The sequence below is a fragment of the Eulemur rufifrons genome, chromosome 9 (assembly GCF_041146395.1).
Source record: "Eulemur rufifrons isolate Redbay chromosome 9, OSU_ERuf_1, whole genome shotgun sequence".
In the NCBI taxonomy this organism is placed as follows: Eukaryota; Metazoa; Chordata; class Mammalia; order Primates; family Lemuridae; genus Eulemur; species Eulemur rufifrons.
The window spans coordinates 55,493,994-55,511,389 of record NC_090991.1 but is presented as its reverse complement, the minus strand read 5'-3'; the positions used below and the strand labels follow the sequence as shown (position 1 = coordinate 55,511,389).

Genomic DNA, 17,396 nt, shown 5'->3' with positions numbered 1-17,396 from the left:
CCGCAGCCCTGCCGGCAGCACTCCCATCCCACCCCTGCCCGCCTCCCCCTGCCCCTGGCGCCAGGCACTCCTGGCCCATTGGCACCACATGGCTGCCACCCAGAGGCTATGCAGGGAGTGACAGGCTTTCCTCGTGGCTGCTGGCCAACCCGGCGGGCCCAGCCGCCAGCCCCCCGTCCCAGCTTCTCCTCCCAGCTTCACCTGCTCACGAACTCACTCCTTCCCTCCCTCCCTCCTTCCCTCCTTCCTTCCTCTTTCCTTCCTGCCTGCATTCGTCCCTGCCTCAGCAAACGGCTGACTGTGAGCTCCACTAAGGTCAGCCATGGCAGGCGACACACAGAGGAAGGACGGGCTTCGTGGCTAGAGGGGCACAGCCAGAGAAGACACCCCTGGCCCTGCTCCCTGTGGGCTGACTTTCGAGAGGGGACACAGCCAAGATGCATGTAATTAAAAAAACAGGTGGTGTCACAGAGTGGAAGCAAATCCCACTGGACTTGTGGGGACCAGGGCAGACAGGGGGCCTGTGGGGGCAGGAGGGCCGAGGAGTGAAGGTGGGGTGTCTGATCAGCCGCGGGATTCGGGCTGCCGGATGCGGGATGCGGGATGCGGGATGCGGGATGCGGGATGCCGGATGCGGGATGCGGGATGCGGGATGCCGGATGCGGGATGCGGGATGCGGGATGCGGGATGCCGGATGCGGGATGCGGGATGCGGGATGCGGGATGCGGGATGCCGGATGCCGGATGCGGGATGCGGGATGCGGGATGCGGGATGCGGGATGCCGGATGCCGGATGCGGGATGCGGGATGCGGGATGCCGGATGCCGGATGCCGGATGCGGGATGCGGGATGCGGGATGCGGGATGCCGGATGCCGGATGCGGGATGCGGGATGCGGGATGCGGGATGCGGGATGCCGGATGCGGGATGCGGGATGCGGGATGCGGGATGCGGGATGCGGGATGCCGGATGCCGGATGCGGGATGCGGGATGCGGGATGCGGGATGCGGGATGCGGGATGCCGGATGCGGGATGCGGGATGCCGGATGCCGGATGCCGGATGCGGGATGCGGGATGCGGGATGCGGGATGCCGGATGCCGGATGCCGGATGCCGGATGCGGGATGCGGGATGCGGGATGCCGGATGCGGGATGCGGGATGCGGGATGCGGGATGCCGGATGCCGGATGCCGGATGCCGGATGCGGGATGCGGGATGCGGGATGCCGGATGCGGGATGCGGGATGCGGGATGCGGGATGCCGGATGCCGGATGCGGGATGCGGGATGCGGGATGCGGGATGCGGGATGCGGGATGCGGGATGCCGGATGCGGGATGCGGGATGCGGGATGCGGGATGCGGGATGCCGGATGCCGGATGCGGGATGCGGGATGCGGGATGCGGGATGCGGGATGCCGGATGCGGGATGCGGGATGCGGGATGCGGGATGCGGGATGCGGGATGCCGGATGCGGGATGCGGGATGCGGGATGCGGGATGCGGGATGCCGGATGCGGGATGCGGGATGCGGGATGCGGGATGCCGGATGCGGGATGCGGGATGCGGGATGCGGGATGCGGGATGCCGGATGCGGGATGCGGGATGCGGGATGCGGGATGTGGGATGAAGGGTGGGTGGGCCCAGCCGCGCCAGGGACTCCGCATCTACCAGGGGACAGAGCGCTGGGGAGGACAGAGGTCGGGCTCACGCCCTCCAGAGCCCCCCTGGGCCGCAGCGAGGAGGCAGCTGCAGGTCCCAGCAAGGGTGGAAACGGATTTTATTAAATATTTGCTGGTCTCTGGCTCAGAATGTGGCTCCAGAAGAGAAGGATCTTGTCCTCGTCCTCGGGTTCCCACCTGTGCTGAGGCGTCCGGCACCCAGTAGGTGCTTAGGAAATAGCTGGAAAGAACCGTGGCAGGGTGGTGGCTCAGGGGATAGGAGATGCTGCCTGGGGCTGGTCATGGCCTGGGTGGTGGTGACTCTGGTGAGCGTCCTATAAGCCTCTCCCCTCTGTTCATCTGTGTCCTCACATCCTCCCACCCCTGCCTGGGGCCTCCCAGGTCTCTGGAACCGAGATGCCAGAGACTTGCCCGGTTGCACCCCACCCTCTGGGGACTTCTCTGCGGGGGGGTTGGGGACACTGGGGGAGGACGACTCAGTCCCTATATCAAATTGTCGCCTGCAGCTTGGGGCCTCTCTCTGGAGTCGCTCGTCCCTCCCACTCGGACCCCATGTCCCCCTCCCGGTAGCCCCCTGGGCGGCCCCTTGAGACAAACCTCGGTCTCCCCTTGTCTCCCGGTCACTGGGCCACCTGGGTGGCGGCAGGTGGGATGGGGAAGGGCTGCTACTTGTGTGTCCAGGCCTCCCAGATTCACCCTCCACTCTGACCAGGGCGCCCATTCTGTGCCACCAAGACCTCACTTCTGCAGGGTGCAGGGGGCCCCCAAGGGGAGCCTGTGTGCCTTTCTGGACCTCAGAGCTGGACCCAGAGCAGGACGGGGGCGCCCGGGCTGGGAGTGGGGAGCACTGGCCAAGTCACCGGCATACTGCAGTCCTCCCCAGCCAAGGGTGTCTTTTTTTAAACAGCTTTATTGAGACATAATTCACATACCAGACAGTTCACCCGTCTAAACTGTACAATTCAGTGGGTTTTAGTATATTCAGAGTTATGCAGGAATCACCACAATTTTAGGACATTTCATCACTTCAAAAAGAAACCCCCAAGCCAGGCACAATGGCACGTACCTGTAGTCCTAGCTGCTCAAGAGGCTAAGGCAGGAGGATGACTTGAGTCCAGGAGATGCAGTCCAGCCTGGGCAACATCGCAAGACCCCATCTCAAAAGAAATTCCCCCTACCCGTTAGCTGTCATCCCCACCTCCCCATCCCAAAGCAGCCACCGATAGGCTTCTGCGTTATGAATGTCCTTACGCTAGATGCCACCTGTGTGCTGAATCACACAGTATTTGTCCTGTGCCGGCTTATTCCACGTAGCATGTCTGCAAGGTCCCTCCACGTTGTCACATGCTTCCTTTTCCAGACTGAATAGCCGTTTGCCGCTGCCACACTTAGTCTATGTTTCATCTACTGGCACACACTGGGTTGTTTCCACCTTTGTTGATTTTGAATAGAGCCGCTTTGAACATGGCGTGCACAGCTTTTTGTGTGAACATGCTTTCATTTCTCTCGGGTACGTACCCAGGAGTGGCATCACTGGGTCATATTGTCACTCTGTGTTTAACTGCCAGCCAGGGGCATCCTTTTATAATAATACCCAATATGACCCCACCATTACCCTGATCAAGACCCCCTAACAGGTCCTGACTGCGTGGCCCCGGCCCTGCTGAGTCCCTGGACACGGCCCCAGCTGTCCTGGCCTCAGGCCTGCCACCCTCCCGCCCACTGCGGGGCCTCGGTGGCCCCTGTCCTCTGCCCGGGTTCTCCTCCCGCTCCTGCTCCTCGGTCAGAGCTGTGTGACAAGTTAAGCCAGGCCAGGTGCAGGGCCCCGGAGGGTGGGTTCTCTGGGTTCCGGAGCACACACAGATACTCCCAATCATTTGGTGAAAGAATAAGTTCGTTGAGCAGGGATAGGATCCAGAACTGTTTTAATTTCTAAGTTGGGTTGCGCCGGGCAGGACTCCTCTTTTGCCTGTGGAACCTTCTCCATCCTCTCCTCCTGCCTCCCACCGCCACCCTCAGTCTGTTAATGGCCTCCTGGTTTTCCTTGGGGACTGTCAGTCCCAGGGAGGCTGGAAACCCAGGCGTGGCCAGCTAACCTGTCCTGAACGGCTGAGGGTGACTCGGAGAGGCAGCTGGCTCCTGGCTCGGGGGTCAGGAGAAGTCAGCAGGGGCTCTGCCCTGCCCCTCTCCCTGGGGAAGCTGAGCTGGTAGAACGTGGCCACCTCTGGAGGAGGGACTGCTGCGAATGAAGTCATGCGGGAGAAGCTGGGCTGAGACAGGACAAGGGAAGACATCTTTTGAGCACCTGGATTGAGCTAATGCACCCGGACCTTTTGCTTACGTGAGCCGATACATTTCCTCTCGTACAAGTCAGTGGAACCGGGTTTCTGCACCATGTAATCTAAAGACTCTTGATTAATGCAGGGTCTATAACCCATAAAAGATTTATAATCTTAGCCCATTTTTTTCTATCAGGTTGTTCTCAGTACTTTGTAGATGCAATTAGTATATTAAGAACTTATTTATTTATTTATTTATTTTGAGACAGAGTCTCACTCTGTTGCCTGGGCTAGAATGCCGTGGCGTCAGCCTAGCTCACAGCAACCTCAAACTCCTGGGCTCAAGCGATCCTCCTGCCTCAGCCTCCCGAGTAGCTGGGACTACAGGCATGCGCCACCACGCCCAGCTAATTTTTTATATATATATATTTTTAGTTGTCCAGCTAATTTCTTTCTATTTTTTAGTAGAGACGGAGTCTTGCTCTTGCTCAGGCTGGTCTCAAACTCCTGAACTGAAAGGATCCACCCGCCTCGGCCTCCCAGAGTGCTGGGATTACAGGCGTGAGCCACTGTGCCCGGCTAGAACTTCTTTTTTCAATCTGAATCCTAAAACAATAGGAACTTATCATATACTTTGCAAACATTTCTCTGGGCTGTTATTTGTGTGTATATTTGTTTATGGAGTCTTTTGTCACGCATAGTTTTAAAAATACGATATAATCAAACGTGTATGTTTTCTGTAATTTATGGATTTTTAATTTTGCGGTATCTTTTAAGGAAATGCCTTTTATCAGACCAGGGGATTACTGTACTCCTAGTTGTTAAGAGTTTTTTTAGGCCAGGTGTGGTGGCTCACGCCTGTAATCCCAGCACTCTGGGAGGCTGAGGTGGAGGATCGCTTGAGGTCAGGAATTTGTGACCAGCTTGAGCAAGAGTGAGACCCCTACTAAAAATAGAAAGAAATTAGCTGGACAACTGAAACATATAGAAAAAAATTAGCCAGGCATGGTGGCGCATGCCTGTACTCCCAGCTACTCGGGAGGCTGAGGCAGGAGGATCGCTTGAGCCCAGGAGTTTGAGGTTGCTGTGAGCAAGGCTGACGCCACTGCACTCTAGCTCAGGCAACAGAGCGAGACTCTGTCTCAAAAAAAAAAAAAAAAAAAGGAGTTTTTTAATAGCAAATGAATATTGAATTGTTTCAAATGCTCCTTCCACAGCGGTTGAGATGGTCACAGATTTTCGTCCTTTAATCTTAATGTGTAATGCAGATGACGTCAGTTTCCTGGTGGCAAAATGTTGATATCAGCTCAACGTGATCTTGAGGTCTAATTTTTCTTTCTTCTATGCAGCTGAGTTCAATTTATTAATAGTTTATTTAGGCTTTCTGTGTCTATAGTCATGAAATAGATTGGTCTCTTAATTTTCATTTTGGGGTTGAGATCATGCTAGCCTTCTGTGAAAATTTTAAGACATGAATTTTTCTGTTCCATGAACATTTAGTACACATGCACCTGTAATTCCTCAGCACTATGGTGGCTAACAAAAAAACAAGAGAGAGAGAAAAACAAAACAAAAAGATTCACCTGTAAAAGCAGCCAGATCTGGTGTTGGAGGGGTGTGTGTGAATTCTGGTAACTTGTATGTGGATATGAGCAAAAACCACCCGAATGAGAACAGAGCCTATGTATTCAGAGCTGGCTACAACGAGAGCGTCGGCCACTGTCACTTACGTTTGGCAGGGACCCGGGGACAGGCGGAGGAGGGACAGCTGCAGCTGGCACAGGGAAGGCGGCAGGGGTGCCTCCCGGGGCTGACTGGATGCTGTGGCGGGCTCCCTACAAGTGGGGCTCTATGTGATCAGTTTGGGGTGCACACTGGGCTTTCTCCAGCTGGTCCCCGGAGCGAGCACAAAAACGAGGGAAGCTGGCCGTTATTGACCAAGTCCGGACCGTTCTGGGCTGGTTGCTGCAGAGGCCAAGGGGCAGAATTCTGTCGTCATATGTAGCCGTTGTCCGTTTACCGTTTGTGTATTCAGTCTGAGCGTTTTCTAGAACAGTATCCATTTCATCTTACCACTGAAATGTGTTGGCTCCAGTTGTTTGTAGTGTTCTCTTGTGTAGTCTGCAACATTTGCTTGGGCTGTTCTGGATGATTTATGTCATCTCTTTTTGCCTTGAGTGGTCATGATAGAGGTTTCTTTTCTGTACCTTTTTAAACTACCACTTTTTGGGTTTTGTTGATTTCTATTTCATTCATTTCTGTTGTTATCTTTATTATTTTATTCCTTCTGTTCTTTTTGGGTTTACCCTGGTACTTTACTAATTGCTCAAGTTGGATTTCCTGGGGCCCTCGGTTTCGTAATCAATGCCCGTGAGCCGAGTGCTTCACTTCCCTGCGGTTCCGCTGCAGTCCGTGGACTTTGATGTGTCCTGTTTTCATTGTCGGACGTTCCAAATGTTCATAATTCTCCTCGGCGGCTTGGTTATTCAGGGGTGTTTGTTTTAGCTTCTAAACATATGATATTCTTTAGGGAAAACCAATTCTCTTTTTATTCAGTCAATTCAGTCCTGTTTAGGTACAGGCAGTTCTCTAACGCCCTCTGCCACGAAAGCGTGATCAGTTTTGGCGAAGGGTCCGTGGGCGTCTGATGCGAATGCACGTCCCGGTTTCCTGGGTGCAGGGTCTGGGTGCGTCTGGAGCTCAAGCTCAGGGTCTTGTTCAAATCTTCTACATCCTTGATAATTTCTAAAAATCTGTGTGACTCACGAATGTCTCTGAACTTGCCTGTTGTGCTGCACCCCCAGCAGGGCCCTCCTGGGGACAGAGAGCACTGAACCTGGAGGAGAACGTGAACCCCTGGAATCTTTGAGGGTTTCTTTTAAATAATGGGAGAGGGTGTTGGAGATTCTCACCCTCCCGCCCTTACACGACTCCTGGGGGAAGCGCGGTCTGTGCTCCTTACCAGAGGCTGGGCGCACCGGATGTAATTCATTGTTTCTCTATTAAATTGTTTTATGTAAAAAAATCTCCTATTATGATTGTGGATGTAACTGGATGTAATTCCTTGACTTGTCGGTGTTCGCTGTGGTTTCTTGCTGGACACGCGTGCGCTGCGGTGCACCTGCGTGTGGTTCCGTCCCCCTGCGTGTGGTTCCGGGGGCTGCGGTGTGCGCAGCTTCAGCTCCGCCAGCTGTTGCCGCCCCCTCCAGAGGTCTCGCCACTGACACCCCCACAGAGCACATTTCCATTGCGTCACATCTTGCCAGCAACGGACACCAACTGACATCTTATGCTCATCTGATGGCTGTGAAGGGACATGCCTTGTTGCTTTAAGTAGCATTTCCTGAAAAGACTTTTCCTGGAAAGAACTGACACCCTCAGGCAGACCCTAGTGGGGGCATATCCATGATCTGAGCCAAAGAAATAATTCTAATTGACCGTGAAAAAATATTCAAACAAACCCCCCAAAGCGCTGGGCCGACGAGCCACACGGACGAGCCACACGGACGCTGCCGAGTGACCTGGGCGGCGGAAGCCGGAAGGACCCCTCGGAAGGCTGGAGTCGCGAGCTGGGGCGACCTGGGGGCTGGAGACAGGCCCAGCATCCACCTGGTGTGTCCCGGGACACGGGCACAAAGCGACAGGAGAAAAGAGCCGAACAGGGAGAGAAATGAAATGTCCCCAGTACTGAGGGCCAACGTCGGGGGTTCACAAGGGAAGCAGCAAATCCCACATCGAAACGGAACGCCCAGCAGAAGAGCGGGGCCTCCCCTCCCGTGTCTGTCTGTTGGGTGAGGATGCTCTTCCCAGAAGCCCCCAGGGGGACGTCCCCTCACATCTCATTGGCCGAAACTGGGTCACGTGGCTGTGCCCTACCGAGTGGCCTCTGCCCCGTTGGGCAGAGCGGTGGGCTTTGGGCCGTGGCGGTGTTTACCCGGGACCAAAGCAGCAGGTGTATGCAGACATGGGGGCTGGATCTCCGCCCTGCAGGGGTGGGGGGCCTCGCACAGACCCTCGTGTCCCTAACACGGGCAGCCGGGAAGGCACCAAGGAGCGCAGACACCCAGGAATCGACAAACACAGGAGCAAAACCAACACCGTGGCACAGGCACACACCATAAATCCAGGAAGTAAAACTCAGGCCCAAAGCCAGTAGAGCAGACAGAAGAAGATACTAGAAAAAATATAACTAAACGTGCAGAGAGGCAGCAGGATGTCTCAGCCAATGCACGACCAAAGATCTAGTTCTCTCTCCTCTTTGTCTCCCACCGTGTCCGCGTCAGCTTGAGGCCGACCTGCCTCATGGTCACAAGACGGCTGCCGGCACCTGCCTGTGCCCCGCAGTGTCCGTTGTACCCGGGAGGTAGGTTTCTGCCCCCCCGCCCAGTGCCTGAGCCGTGCCTCCCTCAGACCTGCCACCGCATCGGCACATTCCCTGTCTGACATGGGGAAAAAAAGGGAAAAAAAGAAAAAAAGTGACTTAAAGGATAATAAGGGAATATTATGAACAACTTTATGACAAATTCCTTGAAAAACACAAACTACCAAAGCTTCCCAAAGGAGTAGACAAACTGAGTAGCCCTAGATCTATTAAATAAATTGAAATTTTAGTTAAAAACTTTCCCACAAGGGAAATGAAAGTAAATATATATACTGAAAGATATTGTTTGCTGGGGTTATATTTTTAAAAACTTAGTAAGAAAACAATCAAATTTAAAATGAATGGTGAAAGCATTTGAACAGCACTTCACTAAAGAAGCTACACTGATGGTGGATGAGGAAGCACATGAAAAGGTGCGCAACGTTCTTAGTTATCAGGGAAATGCAAATGGAACCACAGCGAGTACGACACAGCTACTACAACGGCCACAGCTACAGACTGACTACGCCGAGTGTTGGTGAGTGTGGAGCAACTGGGCCACCCCACGGCACTCGCCAAGTATGAAACGGCACAGCCACTGTGGAAACCAGCTTGGTAGGTTCTTTGTCTCCAGAAAAAAAGCAAAAGAGTCTCACTCTGTTGCCCAGGCTAGAGTGCAGAGGCGTCAGCCTAGCTCACAGCAACCTCAAACCCCTGGGCTTAAATGATCCTCCTGCCTCAGCCTCCCGAGTAGCTGGGACTACAGGCACAGCCACCAGGCCTGGCTAATTTTTTCTATGTATTTTTAGTTGTCCAGCTGATTTCTTTCTATTTTTAGTAGAGACGGGGTCTCGCCCCTGCTCAGGCTGGTCTCGAACTCCTGACCTTGAGTGATCCTCCCGCCTCGGCCTCCCAAGTAGGTTTTTTTTTTTTTTTTTTTTTGAGACAGAGTCTCACTCTATTGCCTAGGCTAGAGCACCGTGGCGTCAGCCTGGCTCACAGCAAGCTCAAGCTCCTGGGCTCAAGCAATCCTATTGCCTCAGCCTCCCGAGTGGCTGGGACTACAGGTGCCACCACCACGCCCAGCTAATTTTTTCCATTTTTAGTAGAGACAGGGTCTCGCTCTTGCTCAGGCTGGTCTCAAACTCCTGACCTCGAGTGATTCACCCACTTCGGCCTCCCAGAGTGCTAGGATTACAGGCGTGAGCCACCACGCCCGGCCCCAAGTAGGTTCTTTTTTTTTTTTTTTTTTTATTTAAAGTTCAAGGTGACATTGAAGAGAATATTTTTTTTTTTTTTTTTTTTTTTGAGACAGAGTCTCACTCTGTTGCCCAGGCTAGAGTGAGTGCCGTGGCGTCAGCCTAGCTCACAGCAACCTCAAACTCCTGAGCTCAAGCGATCCTCCTGTCTCAGCCTCCTGAGTAGCTGGGACTACAGGCATGCACCACCATGCCCGGCTCCAAGTAGGTTCTTAATGGTATTTTTAAAATACCATTTCAGGCTGGCAGTGGTGGCTCACGCCTGTGATCCCAGCACTCTGGGAGGCCGAGGCAGGAGGATCACTTGAGGCCAGGAGTTTGAGACCAGCCTGGGCGACAGAGAGAGACCCTGTCTCTTAAAAAAGAAAACACCATTCCACTCTGGGTATTTAGCAAGAGAAAGGAAAGTGCGTGTGCATATGGAGACTTGTACACACAGTGGCTTTGTTTGTAGTCGCCCCAAACTGGAAACAGCTGGGTGCCCATGGCGGAGGAGCAAACTGTGGCCATTCAGCCAGCAGTGGAACCTCCTCCACGAGGACAAGTGAGCTCGCCGCAGCGTGAGTGAACCTCAGGACAATCGGGCTGAGTGGAGAAGCCAGACACGGGGGCAGACTGTGTGACTGAATTTACCTAAAGTTATGGGAAATGAAAAGTAATCCGCGGTAATAAAAGCTAACCAGGAGTTGCCTGAGGACGGGGGTGGGGCGGCTTCAGGGGTGAGCCGGTGCCCTCTCTCCCAATAGGCCCGAGTCGTGCGTGTGAGCTAATGTCTAAATCATACATCATGCTGTAAATATGCAGCGTATTGCATGTCAGTTATGCCTCAATAAAGTTGTTATAAAGATTCACGTGGTCTTTGGCGCCCTGGCTCCTGGGACTCACGTGGGCTGAGCTCCACCTGCTCTAGGGAGCCCAGGTGGCTCCGGCGCTGTGCCCTGGCGTGGGGAGGGCAGCAGGGCCCAGGAACAGTGTGGAGGAGCCGAGGGCTTGGCCACACGGGGCCAGGGAAGGGCTGGACACTCAGCAGGACCAGGAAAGGGGGGCGGTGTCTGTGCAAACAGGGTGGACCAGACACGAGGAGGGAAGAGGGAGAGAAGGAACCTCCACAGCCGGCCAGGGCCAGTCCCGACGCCCAGGCCAGCTGTTCAGAGAGGAGGCCAGAGCCTGGGAGCCCTGAAGTAAGCTAGGGACATCGAGGACAAACCCAAGGCTGCCACGAGTCAAGTTAGGGAGTGAGCGCAGGGGGACGCAGTCAGGGCTGAGGCCAGGGGCGTGGGCCGTGGAGACCAAGACCCAGGGAAGGTGTTTCTGGGGCGGAAACCCTGGAAGTGAAGCAGGAGCGTGTTGGGGACGATCAGGAGCAGCGTCTCAGGGTGGTGTTGAAGCCACAAGGGGGTCGGGTCTAGGTCCAGGTACCGATCGCACAAAGGTGCAATTATCGAGACGAGAGCTGCCAAGGAAGAAAGGAATGTTTAATGTGCAGACGTCTTGTCAGAAGAGCGAGGGACACCCCCCAAGTCTGCCCCCCCAGCCAGGCTAGTGGAGACTCGGCTTTGGGGGCCGTGGGGGCGCGTCCTGGTGTCGGGAGCGCACCTGGGGCTTCAGAGCCTCAGCTCCCTCGTCCTGCGGAAAAACCCTCAGTGGTGGCCGGGCGCGGTGGCTCACGCCTGTAATCCTAGCACTCTGGGAGGCCGAGGCGGGTGGATTGCTCAAGGTCAGGAGTTCGAGACCAGCCTGAGCGAGACCCCATCTCTACTAAAAATAGAAAGACATTATATGGACAACTAAAAATCTATATAGAAAAAATTAGCCGGGCATAGTGGCGCATGCCTGTAGTCCCAGCTACTCGGGAGGCTGAGGCAGTAGGATCGCTTAAGCCCAGGAGTCTAAGGTTGCTGTGAGCTAGGCTGACGCCACGGCACTCACTCTAGCCTGGGCAACAAAGTGAGACTCTGTCTCAACAACAACAAAAAAAAAACCCTCAGCGGTAACAGGTGAAGGCCCGGGTCGTTGGTTAGGGGAGGGATTACAGGAAACACACAGGGTCGCTGCGTTTTGTCCCAGGTGGTTACAATATTCCTAATTCACAGACCGAAGGGCACAACTCGTCCTCGTTAAAGAAATGACGAAGCAGTCGGCAGGTGATCCTGGGGCCTCGCGGGAACGCAAGTGGGCAAAGCCGCCTGCCCGGCTCGCCCGGCGGGGGCGCAGCGGCGGCGCCAGGCTCCCTGTGGCCGGGGCGCAGGCCACCGAAAGCCACCGTGCCCAGGCTGCCAGGCAGGCAGGACCCCGCCCAGGGCTCCGAGGCGCAGGGTGAGGAGGTACAGAGGGGCTTGACCTTGACCCAGGGGAAGGAGCAGTGTGGCGGGGGACGTCACAGGCTGTGGGCCAGGCAGGAAGACAGGTCCCCAGCCGGCCCCAGGGCGGCGTCCTGGGCCCACGGGAGGGGAGCCGGGCTCACGGCAGCCCCTGGAGGGAGGCGCTGCGCCCTGAGACTGTGCAGGGCCCTGTCTGGGGTCTTCAGCTGGTGGACGGGAGTGGGGGGGAGGTCGCACACCTGCTGTCCGTCAGACGCCACCTTCTGTCTGCAGGTGAAAGAGGACAGAGGGAGAAAACGGAACCGCCTCACTCTGCTCTTCCCGGGCTTTCCAGCATCTTTTGGGAACTAACATCTCTGGAAATAGTTTTCTGAAGACCAGAGTTTCCTTCCTCCGCCTCACTGTGTTCCTTTCCCTTTGTGGAGTCCAGGTAACGGCAGGGCCTGTGGCAGGGGCCTGGGGGTGCGGCGGAGACCGTGCCGTCTGGGTTTGCAGTGCAGTTGGGAGGCACTTTACAAAACCGGCTGGCGCGGGGGCTTGGCCAGTGGTCCCAGCGCTCTGGGAGGCCGCGGCAGGAGGCTCAGCCCAGGAGCTGGAGGTTGCTGTGAGCTGTGATGACACCACGGCACTCTAGAGCCAGGCAAGACAGCAAGACTCTGTCTCAAAAAACAAACAAAGCCCAAAACCCAAGCCCTATTTATAGAGTCAGCAATTCTAGTGCAGTGGGCGCAGGGAACACACCGGTGGCTCTGCCCGGCCCCAGCAGGTCTGCTCCTGCCCCAGCTGCCCACCTGCACCTGCCCCAGCCCCTCTGTGCTCCTTTGGGCTGATTTCCACATCTGGCCTCGTCCCCAGACTGTCCCCAAAGCCACCAGCCTCACTCAAGGACCCAAAACTCCACTGAGGGCTGGTTCACAGGGCGGGAACCAGCACTTCTGCGGGGCCTGCAGGTCACAAAGGTGTCCTCACACGTTGGCCAGTGTCCCCAGCCCTCCGCCACGTCGGGCACGGTGTGGGCAGTGTTGGCAGGGAGCCTGCGCTGTTTTCCTGACGTTTTCCTTTGATCAGATGCTCTCTTTAAAGTCGAGCGTAGGCTGGGTGTGGCGTTCACACCTGTTCTCAGCCAGCCTGGGCAATAGAGCCAGATCTCGTCTACGTAAAAATCTGAAAACTAGCCTTGTGTGGTGGCCCATTCCTGTCCCAGCTACTCTTATATAGTGAATAACATATTTAATGTTTTCATTTAACATTCTAAACTATCACACGTGCTATGATCCCATTTTGACAGTTTTCCTTTTGCCTCCGTGCATTTCCTGGAGCCGCGGGCTGGTGGTCCCAGAGGCTGAACCAGCTGCCGCAGAGTGGCGGGCGTGGAGGGGCCTCGTTTGTGCTGCTCTGCTTGTGTTGCCTGGTGTTTTTGTTTTTGCTTTTTTTTTTTTTGGTCTAACAGAAAAACGCATAGATATAAATTCACAAACCATACAGTTCACCCATTTAAAGTGCGTAATTCAATGGTTTCAGTAATTCAGAGTTGTGCAATTATCATTATAAATTTTGGAACATCTTCATCACCCCAAAAGGAAACCCCGTATCCAAGTGGGTCAGGCCTACCCCTCCCCCAGGCAACCACAGAGCAGCGACCTGTGCATTTGCCTGCGCTGAATATTCACGTGAGCAGAATCACACAGCACGTGGCCTTTTGTGTCTGGGTTCTCTCTCTGAGCAGAATGTTTCCAAGGTCCCTTCCCGTTGTGCGTATCAGAGCTTCATTCCTTTTTTTTTTGAGACAGAGTCTCGCTCTGTTACCCACGCTAGAGTGAGTGCAGTGGCGTCAGCCTAGCTCACAGCAACCTCAAACTCCTGGGTTCAAGCGATCCTCCTGCCTCAGCCTCCCGAGTAGCTGGGACTACAGGCATGCGCCATCATGCCTGGCTAATTTTTTCTATATATGTTTTTAGCTGTCCAGATCATTTCTTTCTGTTTTTAGTAGAGACAGGGCTCTCATTTGCTCAGGCTCGAACTTCTGACCCTCGGCCTCCCAGAGTGCTAGGATAACAAGCGTGAGCCACTGTGCCCGGCCAGAGCTTCATTCCTTTTTATGGCCAAATGATACTCTGTTGTGTGGATAGACCACATTTTATTTATCTGTTAATCCGGTGATGAATATTTGGGTTGTTTCCACCTTTTGGCTATTAGAAAAATGCTGCTATAAACATGTGTTTACAAGTTTCCGGAAACATGTTTTCTTTCCTCTTGGGTGTAGTCCTGGGAGTGGACTTCCTGGACTGTCTGTGGTGGGCAGGTCTGTGCAAACCCACCCTCAGTGGCAGAGGAAACTGAGACCAAAGGAAGTGGCGGCAAACCCGGTTTCTCAGCAACAGGTAACAGGGACCCGGGAACAGAGGCCGTGTCCTGGGCGCTGGGGAAATGAGACGGTGGCTGCTGCACTGTCACCCACAGACCCAGGACTCACACACCACAGGCAGGGACAGAGACCTCAGCCCTGCGGAGGCAGGAATTTGCCTAAGGATGGGATTTAGAGCCTGTGTTTACAGTGACACCCAGGTCATTTTGACCTAAGGGCAGGATCTTGTGAAAGCAGAAGTCTCAGAGGCATTCCTGGCCTGGGGCTAATCAGAAGTCAACAGGCTTTGGCCTCCCAGCGACTCCCGGGTTAGCATTTTGAGGAACTGCCAGACTTCGCCACAGAGCCAGCAGGAGCACTCCAATCATTCTGCGTCCTTGTTACTACCTATCCTTTGATTTTAGCCGGCCTAACCATGTGATAAGCAGTATCTCATTGTGGTTCTGATTTGCATTTACTTAATAACTTATAATGAGTGTCTTCATGTGTTTATTGGTCATTTTTTTAACTTTAGAGAAATGTTTTTTCAAATTCTTTTCTTTTTTTTTTGAGACAGTCTCACTCTGTTGCCCGGGCCGGAGTGCAGTGGCGTCAGCCTCGCTCACAGCAACCTCAAACTCCTGGGTTCAAGCGATCCTCCTGCCTCAGCCTCCCGAGTAGCTGGGACTACAGGCGTGTGCCACCATGCCCAGCTAATTTTCGTATTTTTAGTAGAGACGGGGTCTCGCTCTTGCTCAGGCTGGTCTCAAACTCCTGACCTCAAGTGATCCTCCTGCCTCAGCCTCCCAGAGTGCTAAGATTACAGGCGTGAGCCACTGTGCCCAGTTGACAATATTTTTTTTTTTTTTTTTGAGACAGAGTCTCACTCTGTTGCCCAGGCTAGAGTGAGTGCCGTGGCATCAGCCTAGCTCACAGCAACCTCAAACTCCTGAGCTCAAGCGATCCTCCTGTCTCAGCCTCCCGAGTGGCTGGGACTACAGGCATGCGCCACCATGCCCGGCTAATTTTTTCTATATATATTTTTAGCTGTCCATATAATTTCTTTCTATTTTTAGTAGAGGTGGGGTCTCGCTCTTGCTCAGGCTGGTCACGAACGACAATATTTTTTAAATGGCAAAAGGGCTGGGCACAGGGGCTCACGCCTGTAATCTTAGCACTCTGGGAGACTGAGGCAGGAGGATCACTTGAGATCAGGAGTTTGAGACCAGGCTGAGCAAGAGCGAGACCCCCGTCTCTACTAAAAATAGAAAGAAATTATATGGACAACTAAAAATATATACAGAAAAAAAAAAATTGGCTGGGCATGGTGGCGCATGCCTGTAGTCCCAGCTATTCGGGAGGCTGAGGCAGGAGGATCGCTTGAGCCCAGGAGTCTGAGGTTGCTGTGAGCGAGGCTGACGCCACGGCACTCTAGCCCAGGCAACAGAGTGAGACTCTTTTTTTTTTTTTGAGACAAAGTCTTTTTGTTGTTAAGAGTTCTTGGCCGGGCTTGGTGGCTCACGCCTGTAATCCTAGCACTCTGGGAGGCCGAGGCGGGTGGATCGCTCGAGGTCAGGAGTTCGGGACCAGCCTGAGCAAGAGTGAGACCCCGTCTCTACTAAAAAAAAAAATAGAAAGAAATTATATGGACAACTAAAATATATATATACAAAAAATTAGCCGGGCATGGTGGCACATGTCTGTAGTCCCAGCCACTCGGGAGGCTGAGGCAGTAGGATCGCTTAAGCCCAGGAGTTTGAGGTTGCTGTGAGCTAAGCTGACACCATGGCACTCACTCTAGCCCGGGCAACAGAGTGAGACTCTGTCTCAAAAAAAAAAAAAAAAAAAAAAAAAGAGTTCTTTATATACTCTAGATAGTGAGTCCCTTATCAGGTACGACTTACAGATATCCTCATTGTGTGGAGTCTCTCACTTTCCTAGTGGCATTCTCTGAAGCACAAAAGTTTTTATTTTGATGAAGTACAATGTATCTATTTTTTCTTTTGTTGCTCGTGATTTTAGTGTCTAAGAATCCTGTGACAAATCCGAGGTCACAAGATTTACCTGTTTTCCTCTAAGATATGTAATAATTCAGAATGTTACCTTTTTTTTTTTTTTGAGGCATAGTTTCACTCTGTCACCCAGGCTGGAATGCAGTGGCGTCAGCCTAGCTCACAGCAACCTCAAACTCCCGGGCTCAAGCGATCCTCCTGACTCAGCCTCCCGAGTAGCTGGGACTACAGTTGTGGCCACTGCGCCCGGCCACCTTCTAAGATTTTGATTGAGTGAATACACAAACAGACAATGGGTGTATAAGATATAAAACAAAATGGACCCACGGTCTGGAGCAACCAGTCTAGGAAGGCACACAGCCTCTGTGGCAACAGGCAGAAAGTGACCAGACCCGGTCCGTGACCACCAGCTTCCCTTCCGACCCCGGCCCGAGCACGGGAAGCCCAACTCGCTCCCTCACCCGTGGGCGCCACCCGATCACTGGCCCCGGCCCCCAGCTGGGCTCACCCCACTGTCCCTTCCCTGCCATGAACCTCTCCACCCCCGCCCCCAGCCTGCCTTTAAGCCTCAGCCAAATGCAAATGGCGGTGGCCGACACCCCTGCCACAGCACGCTGAGGGAAGAGCCCCTGACTGCTCCCACTTGGGTGGCTCTCAGTTATTTCTACAGGTTTTCTACTTTTACGTTTAGGGCCATGATCCATTGCGAACTGTTTTTTTTTTTTTTTAAGAGATGAGGTCTCGCTGCCGCCCAGCCGGAGCAGTGACGGCATCACAGCGCACTGCAGCCTCCAGCGAGCCTCCTGCCTCAGCCTCCGAGTAGCCGGGACCACAGGTGCCATCACGCCCAGCCTGGGCACTGCCTTGTGTGAGGCAAGGTCCAGCCACTGCCCTGGCACTATGTGTTGAAGAGACTGTCCTTTCCCCATCTGAGTGGCTTGGCATCCCCGCGGGAACATCTCAACAATAAGACAATAAACCGTGATGGTGCTAACTCTGGGTAAGCCCCAGTCACTGGGGAAAAAGCGGAGGTTGACTATGAAATGCTGAGTGCAGGGTCTGGAACTGTCCCCAGGGCCCCAGGGGCACTCAGTTGGCTTCCAGCTTAGGGTCACGTGACCTGCAGGCTGGGGGATGGTTCCCCTAG

At 54.1% G+C, this 17,396-nt stretch overlaps 1 long non-coding RNA gene across 1 annotated transcript; it reads left to right on the top strand.

The window, feature by feature from the left end:
• The first annotated feature begins 12,133 nt into the window (after positions 1–12,133).
• On the top strand, positions 12,134–17,396 carry LOC138392280 (uncharacterized). Its single transcript, XR_011234913.1, has 3 exons — positions 12,134–12,323; positions 14,157–14,274; positions 16,981–17,396. It is a non-coding gene; the product is annotated as an uncharacterized lncRNA (long non-coding RNA).